General features: G+C 37.9%; 1 pseudogene across 1 annotated transcript; it reads right to left on the bottom strand.

The window, feature by feature from the left end:
• Positions 1 to 267: 267 nt before the first annotated feature.
• Positions 268 to 8,769, bottom strand: LOC143541369 (protein ACCELERATED CELL DEATH 6-like; annotated as a pseudogene). Its single transcript, XR_013136747.1, has 5 exons — positions 8,096 to 8,769; positions 7,848 to 7,995; positions 6,089 to 6,740; positions 5,372 to 5,743; positions 268 to 503 (listed from the first exon to the last, which is right to left on the bottom strand). The product of XR_013136747.1 is annotated as a protein ACCELERATED CELL DEATH 6-like (transcript).
• Between the last annotated feature and the right edge of the window lie 867 nt (positions 8,770 to 9,636).

The following is a 9,636-nucleotide window of genomic DNA, read 5'->3' as shown; positions in this document are numbered from 1 at the left end:
AAAATAAACAGTTTTACATGTAAAATAAAAAATCTCTAGTTTCACACTTATTTTGAGACCTCTTTCTTGTCATACAAGTTGTAACACGGATTGCAATATATCAACCACCCAAAGTCAACAAGAAGTCAAGAACCTATTACAAATATAATTGTAGTCATGTACATTTAGTCATTCAAGATGTACAGAAATCTTTCAATATACAATATGTTCAATATTTCATACATTGTAAGTAAAACATACATTAAGGATTTTTTTTCCTTGTTAACTTTAAGAGATTAGCATCAACCCTTTAAAAGGATAGTAGGAGATATAACGAAAGACTAAAAGTTTGGATGTGTAGGGAAAAAAAGTGGGACACGGAGAGCTAGGAGGATGATAAGTGATGCAATTCCCATAACCAAAGTTATTATAGAGAGCCAATGGGATTCAGTCACAACAAGATTCACACCAGCCACGAATGCTAAAGACATCATAGCGAGTGATAACCCCAACAACCATTGTGCCTGTTGGTTAAATGTTGACGAAATAAAACGTTTATTTTATGAACGTTGGAAGTCCAAGAATAAAGGAACAAATGAAGACCAAGTTATCTGCAAAGTTTGTTATTTTTTTTCTATTTAAACGTTCCAGTATTTTGTTTATCATTATCACTTCAATCAGCCGAAAATTCCAGTTGTAATCATTCCGTTACGCTTGTTTCAATCATTCGATTATTAATAAGAGATTACAGTCGGCTAATTCTGTTCTTGTTTTCTTGATTTACTTACTATATTGCCTGATCCAAACTAACATTTGGTATCAGAGCATCACGTTCTGATCCAATTTTATGCCAAAATTCCCAAAATTCAACACTATGTCTGTCATCACAAACCCTAGTTTATCAAAAGAAACCTCAATCCCATTCCAATACCCTATTCTTACACCTACAAACTATAACACCTGGGCCATCAAGATGGAAGCTATTATGGACGCCCATGGGTTGTGGGACGCCATCGAGCCACCAACCAGCGTGGTTGCGGATGAACGAAAGATCAAGCAGGCTCGAGCTTTCATCTTTCAGGCAATCCCTGAAGAGATTTTGTCGCAGGAAGCGAAGAAGAAGACGATCAGAGAAGTTTGGGATTCGCTGAAATCCTTGTATGTAGGTGCTGAACGTGTTCAGAAGGCTCGATTGCGTATTCTGAAGAGTGAGTTCGAAGGGCTGCAGATGAAAGATGGAGATACAATTGATGATTATGCAGGAAAGTTATCGGGTATGGTGTCGAAGTTCAATAGTGTTGGGGCAAAGTTGGAAGACGATGAATTGGTACGTAAGTTGTTTGACACGGTCCCTGAGAGATTTATAAATTTGGTGGCCTCAATTGAGCAGAGTTCAGATGTTGAAACGATGCCATTTGAAGAGGCGATTGCACACTTAAAAGCTTACGAAGACCGGGTTAAGCTTCGTCAATCGCAACAAGCAACTGAAAATAGTTTGTTGTTTACCAAATCTGAAATAAAATCGAACTCGAAGGGGCAAGGAAGAAGTCAACAGGTTCCAAATCAGAAATCGGGTGGATATAGTAAGACCGATCGGGGTGGTCGGAGTGGTTCTCGAGGACGTGGCCGTGGTAGGGGTAATCGCGGTGGGCACATGGGGAACCAAGATCAAAGAAACGGGTCAAAGAACAAAGACAAAAGGCATATTGAATGTTTCAATTGTCATGAACACGGGCACTATGCGTCAGAATGCAAAGAGCCCAAAGAAAAGAGAGATGAAGCCAATTTAACACAAACTCAAGAAGAGGAACCGGCCCTCTACTTAACTGTTCATGGTGAAGATGCACCATCTATGGTCCTCTTGAATGAAGATAGATTATTTCCAAAGACCGGTGATAACAAAGATATTTGGTATGTTGACAATGGTGCGAGTAATCATATGACAGGTATGCGTGATTCGTTTGTCGAGTTAAATTGCAATATAACGGGGCAAGTTCGGTTTGGAGATGGGTCTAAGGTCCAAATTAAAGGCAAGGGTCCACTGGTGTTTGAAAGTAGAACCGGTGAAGATATACTCATTCCTGATGTATATTATATACCGGCTATCACCAGTAACTTATTAAGTTTGGGATAGCTCACGGAGGAGGGCTATGATGTTCATATGCATGGAAGCACACTGAAGTTGTATGATGAACATGAAAATCTTATTATGAAGATCAAGAGGTCAGTTAATAGATTGTATAAAATTTCGTTAAGAATTACAAAACCGGTTTGTCTAGGTGCTCACATGGACGAAGAGGCCTGGCTTTGGCATGCACGGATGGCCCATGTTAATTTCAATGTTTTGGAATACATGGCTAGGAAAGATACTGTGATCGGCATGCCTTGTATAAATCACCCTAAACAGATGTGTGAGGGGTGTATGGTTGCAAAACAAGCGAGTAAACCGGTACCAAAAGAAGCTCACTGGAGAGCATCGAAGCCACTTGAGCTAGTCCATGCTGATCTATGTGGACCCATTACTCCACAAACGTACGGAGGTAACCGGTATTTCCTTCTAATTGTTGATGATTTTACTCGTTTTATGTGGGTATACCTGTTGAAAACAAAGGATGGAGCCTTTATCTTGTTCAAGAAATTTAAAGCACATGTAGAACAAAATTATCCCTACCAACTAAAAATGTTAAGAACAGATTGGGGCGGTGAATTCAAGTCGCTCCAGTTTAATGACTTCTGCCAAAAGATGAAGATTAAACGCCAAATAACAGCACCCTACACTCCTTATCAAAATGGAGTAGTAGAGCGCAGGAACCAAACCGTGGTTGAAATGACAAGATCGTTATTGAAGACAATGTCAGTTCCAGATCAGTTGTGGGGGGGAGGCTATTCGACATTCGGTATATCTACTAAATCGAGTTTTGACAAAGTCTGTGAAGGCTGCAACACCGTATGAGGTAATGAAAAATCGAAAACCTAAACTTACTAATGTAAAGGTTTTTGGGTGTGTTGCTTACGTGAAAGACTTGTCAAAGAGGCTCGCCAAGCTGAGTGATCGTAGAACACCAATGGTTCATTTGGGAATGGTGGAAGGAACGAAAGGGTACAGGCTCCTGAACCCAGACACGATGAAAGTGGTGATTGCATCACCAAGTTCTGTTGAATTTGCTGAATGTCGTAAGTGGTCTTAGAAGGGGAGTCAACATACTAAGCCCACTACACCTTGGTGGGCTAGTATATTAGCAGATGAGCCAGAGTCTAAAAGTCAACATCAAGTGCAACAAAGTCAAACCCAGCCCCAAGGGAATGACTTTGATAACCAGGGTACGCCAGTAACTAACCCTAACACTTGTCAGTTTAATTCTCCAGGTAATCGACAAGATGGAGACCCTCAAAGTTCAATCAGTCCTTAATCATCAAACATGAGTATTTTGAATACAAGTGTTCCATATGATCATACTCCTCCTCAAGGGTTCCACTCAGTGGGTGGAATTTACCAAACAACTGACGCAATGAGTGATAACCAGGTACGTGAACTTTATGACAGGGAATCAGGGTTAATGTTGATTGATGGTGAGCCAGCTTCGTTTGATGAGGCTGCATCAGAAGAACCTTGGTTGATTGCTATGAAAGAAGAGTTGGCCTCAATTAAAAGAAACAATACATGGACACTAACCTCCTTACCAGTTGGTCATAAAGCAATTGGGCTAAGGTGGGTGTTCAAACTGAAGAGAGATGCTGAAGGAAATGTGATAAAGCATAAAGCACGTTTGGTGGCCAAAGGGTACGTGCAACAGAAAGGAGTTGATTTTGAAGATGCATTCGCTCCAGTCGCACGACTGGAAACAATCAGATTACTGTTGGCAATTGCTGTCAAAGGAGGGTGGCTTGTACATCATTTAGATGTCAAGTCGGCCTTTCTAAATGGTGAACTTAAGGAAGAAGTTTATGTGAGGCAGCCAACGGAATTTGAAATTAAGGGCAGAGAAGGTATGGTTTATAGGCTGCACAAGGCTCTTTATGGGTTGAGACAAGCACCCAGGGCATGGAATGCTAGATTAGATAAAGTACTCAAAGACCTCGGTTTTAGCAGGTGTGCACATGAGCAAGCAGTATAAAAGGTACAGAAACCAGATTATGTTATTATCATTGGTGTCTATGTAGATGACTTGATTGTGACTGGATCAAGTGAAGAGAAAATTGGAGAGTTTAAACGAAGAATGAAGTCCATCTTTGATATGAGTGACCTGGGAAAATTAACTTACTACCTTGGGATTGAAGTAGAACAAGCCAAGGATGGAATAATATTGAAGCAAGAAAGTTATGCTAAGAAAATTTTGAAGATGGTAGGTATGAGTAGTTGTAATGCTGCTAAATGTCCAATGCATCATAAATTACGGTTAACAAAAGTTTAAGCAGGTAGAGACGTTGATCCAACCGAGTATCGAAAGATTATTGGTTGTCTTCGTTACTTGTTGCACACTCGACCGGATCTTAGTTACTCAGTTGGAGTGGTGAGTAGATATATGCAGTCCCCGAAAGAAAGTCACGTTGCAGCAGTAAAGCAGATCCTCAGGTACATCAAATGTATGGTTGGTCATGGGCTGAAGTACAAAAAAGGGGGTAATAGTAGGCTCCAAGGGTATAGTGACAGCAGTTATGGGATGGATTTAGATGATAAGAAGGGAACTACTGGTATGGTCACTTGGTCATCGCATAAACAAAAAACAGTAGCTCTCAGTTCTTGCGAGGCAGAATTCATGGCTGCAACTGCAGCGGCTTGTGAAGCTCTTTGATTAAGGAATGTGGTGAGTGATCTGCTCGGAAGAGAAGCCCAGATGGTTAAATTATTTGTTGATAATGAATCAGCAATTGCCCTCATGAAGAATCCCGTCTTCCACGGGAGAAGCAAGCATATTGATTTGAAGTATCATTTTATCCGCGAGTGTGTTGAAAGGGAACAAATAGAGGTTGAACACATAAGTGGGAACCTGCAGAAGGCAGACATTCTTACCAAAGCTTTGCCACGTGTCAAATTTGAAGAAATGAGAAGCCTAATGGGAATTGAAGATCAGAAGAAAGAAGTCAACATTCAGGGGGAGAATGTTGGTTAAATGTTGACCAAATAAAACGTTTATTTTATGAACGTTGGAAGTCCAAGAATAAAGGAACAGATGAAGACCAAGTTATCTGCAAAGTTTGTTATTTTTTTTCTATTTAAACGTTCCAGTATTTTGTTTATCATTATCACTTCAATCAGCCGAAAATTCCAGTTGTAATCATTCCATTACGCTTGTTTCAATCATTCGATTATTAATAAGAGATTACAGTCGGCTAATTCTGTTCTTGTTTTCTTGATTTACTTACTATATTGCCTGATCCAAACTAACAGTGCCTGCCTCAAAGCATTAAGCATTAGATTAAGATCACCTAATTGTGCCCACATTAGCATTATGGTCACGATGATGGAGCTATACACCGCTATACTATCACAAATCAGAAACAGTTGGAAATTTATCTTATGTAGCATAGAAACCATGCCTACATGTGAACCTGAACTGTTATTGCCACCAGGCATTGTGAATCCAGCAGCAAAGGTCACGGTGGCTACTAGTGCTGACACCAGAAGGAGCGTGTTAACTCTAGCCTTGCAGTATCTCATATTGTATGGTTCATACTTTGCAGCTTCTAACCTCTTCACAGTTTCGCGATCTTTATTATGAGTTCTTGGAGTGCCAGCAGACCTCAATGCAATCCATGTTAATCTCTACACAAAATCATGACTATGATAAGTTGATTTGTGTATACATATAGATAAAAACCATTAAGCTAATTTGTTCATCAGTATTTTAATTTTTAAACATTTACCTTCACATGATTAAATGACTTGCACATGTGTAGTTTTTATGAATAAACTAAATTTATTCATATTTCTTTTTTGATTTCATGAGATGTGACTACATATTGCATCTTAACCATTTTCTTATATCTTATAAACTTTTCAGATTGAGAAAATGAATAATTTGTTTTGTTCTCGCGAAAATACGTGTCTTGCTTAAACTCTCCCTGTTATAGCTATAACAAAAGATTAATGGAAACACTTATAATGTACCTTCTTAAATGGAGCCATTACTTCCATGTATTTTTCAGCCACCTCAAGGGCTGTCAATCCTTCCCCATTAACCTGCTTTAGATCAATCCTGGGATCCCATGTTAGCGCGCTTACAACCTTCAGGTGCCAATTTTTTGTGGCCAAATGCAAAGGTGTGTACCCGTTTTTGTCTTTCTCATTGATAAGAAATTCTGCCCATTTGGTCTTAAGTATGTACTTGACAACGTTATCTTTTCCATACTCAGCAGCAACATGTAGAATATTTTGATGTTGTTTGCTTAGGAACTCTCTTGCATCTGGGTAGTGATCAAGTAGCACTTTGGTCACATGTAGATGGCCATTTTTAGATGCAAGGTGTATTGGACAAAAGCCATCCTCATCATGTCTTAACACATCTATACCGAACTTATGATCAAGCAAGTACTTCACGCCATCTAGAAAACCGTGTGATGCAGCCAAGTGAAGGAAATTGTTGTTATCAGGTAATGCCCGGGCCACCTTTTCGGCTACCATACTCAAAATCCCTGACATTGAAATCATTGTACACAACAAAAGTGAAGTAAGCCAACATATATGAAAGAATTGAAATGTAAGCCAAAACAACCTTGGTGAATATAATTTTATGTGAGTTGAATAACTGAAAATTAGGTCTCTTTTTATACAAATATACAACAAAAAAGATAAATAAGCAAAAACTAAAAAAAGGTCATCCTAATATTTAATGTAGAGAACTAGAGATGGTTTAATTGTTCGTTTAATCCCATTTTGTTTAAATTTTAGTTAATTATTACTCCTTTCGTCTCATTAAAAGTGTCTATATTTTCTTTTTTATTTGTCCCAATACATATGTCCATGTTCAAAATTTATTAGTCAATTTCCAAGTTTACCCTTAAACACACACAACTAGCATTAATAAACAATATTGATGGACCTAATTTTCAAGGACATTATTGTCATTTGGTAAGCAAAAAAAATAATCATTCAATTTACCTTGAACTTTATGTTTTTCAAAGTATGACACTTATAGAGAGACGGAGAGAGTAGTTAGTGTCTAGTTTTGGAAAAGTATAAATAGTTCCTGAGTGATCATTTGTAAACTCATTTGTTCTCTAGAATTGATTAATACAAATCGTTTATTATCAAATTGATGTTCATACAAGGTTTTGTTGTGTCATATTATCAATTAAACGATCCAATTAATTTCTAGTGATTCGCGTTGTTGGGTGACACTTCTTGCTACACTAGTAGTGTCGCTGAAGCTACAAGCTACTAAAAGTGTCACCCTGGTACATGGTGACAATTTCTTGTGTCGGCATGGAAATACTACCGGCGACAATAGAAGAGTCGCTGAGACAATTTCCAGTGTCGCAGAGCTGGAAATATAGTGATTCTAATGGTGTCTTCAGCAAGAGGCCAACGGCTTGGTTTGGAAAACAAGCCTCAATGAACTATAAATAGGGCTTTAGGGTCTCATTCGCATCGTTGGTCATTGTGAGTGCCACCACCCCGGGGGAGCTCACCCGCGGTGGAAAGAAAGTGCTTCCCAGGAGTGGAAAGAAAGTTATGTAATTTATGTTCGGGTTTAATGAAAATAATAGCTTTCGATCTTCTATTGTCTATCTTAATGTTGTTTGGCTCCCAACCACCCGTCTCTACCATTTCTATCAAAGACGAGCTTGAAATCAATCCGTTAAGGGTCATCAATGGAGCAGTTATGTTGTTTAAAACTTTAAACTACACAAAGCAAATTATATAATACAAAAAATGTTCAACCATACCTACATCTTTCCCAATAATTGCAACACGCAGAATACACTTTTTTGTTTCAACATCATCATCAACTTGATCAGTCTGACTAGTACTAGCAACATTGCTGCCGGAAGGATCGGCTATCCTCTTCGAACCCCCTGTGATTCAATAGCATATGTATAAATCATGCATATATAATTATATATATTCCTTTATTTGATTGCACATTTAGATATAAATCATTGAAGGAGTGTGTACCCATTACGTTTCCCGGAATTGCATCACTTAAAACAGATTCATTTGCATTAACATGATCACTGGTTCCATTTTGGCTAGTACCAGCTGCAAAAAGGTTCAAAATATTATTCACAATCCTAGCATTCCGAGATTCAACCGCAAGGTACAATGGCGATTTCCCTTTCTCATTAACCTTCAACACATTCCTGAAGTCTTGTTTTTGCCTCAATAAAAGCACAACAACTCTATTTCTATTATGAATGACAGCTTCGTGCAAAGGCGTATTCCCATCTTCATTTACGGCTAGTAGATCCACCTCCTGAATTAAAGACTCAACAACAAGAGGCTTCCCCGCTCTGGCTGCAACATGAAGTGGGGTGTCACCAACGAAATTTTTGCACGTTACAAGATTTGGGAATCCATTAATAATATCTTTAGTAAGTTCGTGGTGTCCAAAGACCGCTGCTATGTGCAACAATGTGTCTTGTCGGTGGCTTGTGCGAAATGAAAGGATGGTTTCCGGTTTCTGTTTAGCTAATGTGGCAAACTTTCGACGATCACCATTTTTAGCGGCTTCGAAAAGCTCAAACTTCAAGTCCTTGTTTCTGATGTCCATGGGGGCATATAATTAACCAAGTGAGGTGATAATGGAAGTATATAGTTTACAATTGTGATAAGAAACAATGAAACATATGGCTACTTATATACATATGATTAAACGGTTAAGAAAGAAATTATAAGTTAAGTGCACCCAACAAGCTAGGCTTTTGACATTCTTATTATTAAATATATAGTTGCAAAGATAGGAAATTACTTCATGTGCATGAACAGGAAGCTTCTTTGAGTATTGCCACATGGATCTCTACACGCAAGTTCTTTTTGATTGGTAAATATGAGTTGTACTATGTCATCATATATTCTTTTTTGATTTGATGGGAAGTTTAATATGTCAATTGAAAAACTAATAACGAACCAAACGAGAAATTTTAAGTTAATAAGACAACATTACAACTTGCCCATGATTGACCTTAACTCTCTTAACCCCACTTGACCTAAATTAACAGTTTAACAAGTATGATCAAATACATCGTGCATTAAATGTCACTTGACAAATAGTTTTAAGAAAATGTGTCTATGTTGAGAATTCTTTAGTCTGTTGTGGCTAAAGCATGGACCGGCTAGGAGACTTGATTGCTTGATGTGCAAAAGTTAATCAATAAATATTAATTATTAGTTAGTTTGTGGATTATTATCTTAGAATTCTAATCAAGTTATGACATGTGTTAGATAATTATTGTGGAATTAATTAATCGAGTCCTAGTTATAGTCATGCGTGTAAGTCGTGTATAGGTTTGCTATATATACCATGTTTAAGGTAAGACATAATAATCAAGTTTCTGAAATAGTTTTCTTGATCAATAAAGATGTTTGAGAGTTGGCCAAGTACGTTTTATTTTGGTGAGTTATGTCAATTCGTCATTCCGTAAATGGAATATTTGTCACATTTAAAAATAAAACTAAACCTATCCAAATTCAGTCGAAAGAAAATGACCTTGAATTCT

The sequence above is a fragment of the Bidens hawaiensis genome, unplaced genomic scaffold (genome assembly GCF_021521415.1).
Source record: "Bidens hawaiensis isolate Kalapana, Puna unplaced genomic scaffold, B.hawaiensis_p1.1 tig00000820_1, whole genome shotgun sequence".
NCBI lineage: Eukaryota > Viridiplantae > Streptophyta > Magnoliopsida > Asterales > Asteraceae > Bidens > Bidens hawaiensis.
The sequence above is the reverse complement of the archived record's forward strand: the minus strand, read 5'-3'. Positions and strand labels throughout refer to the sequence as shown.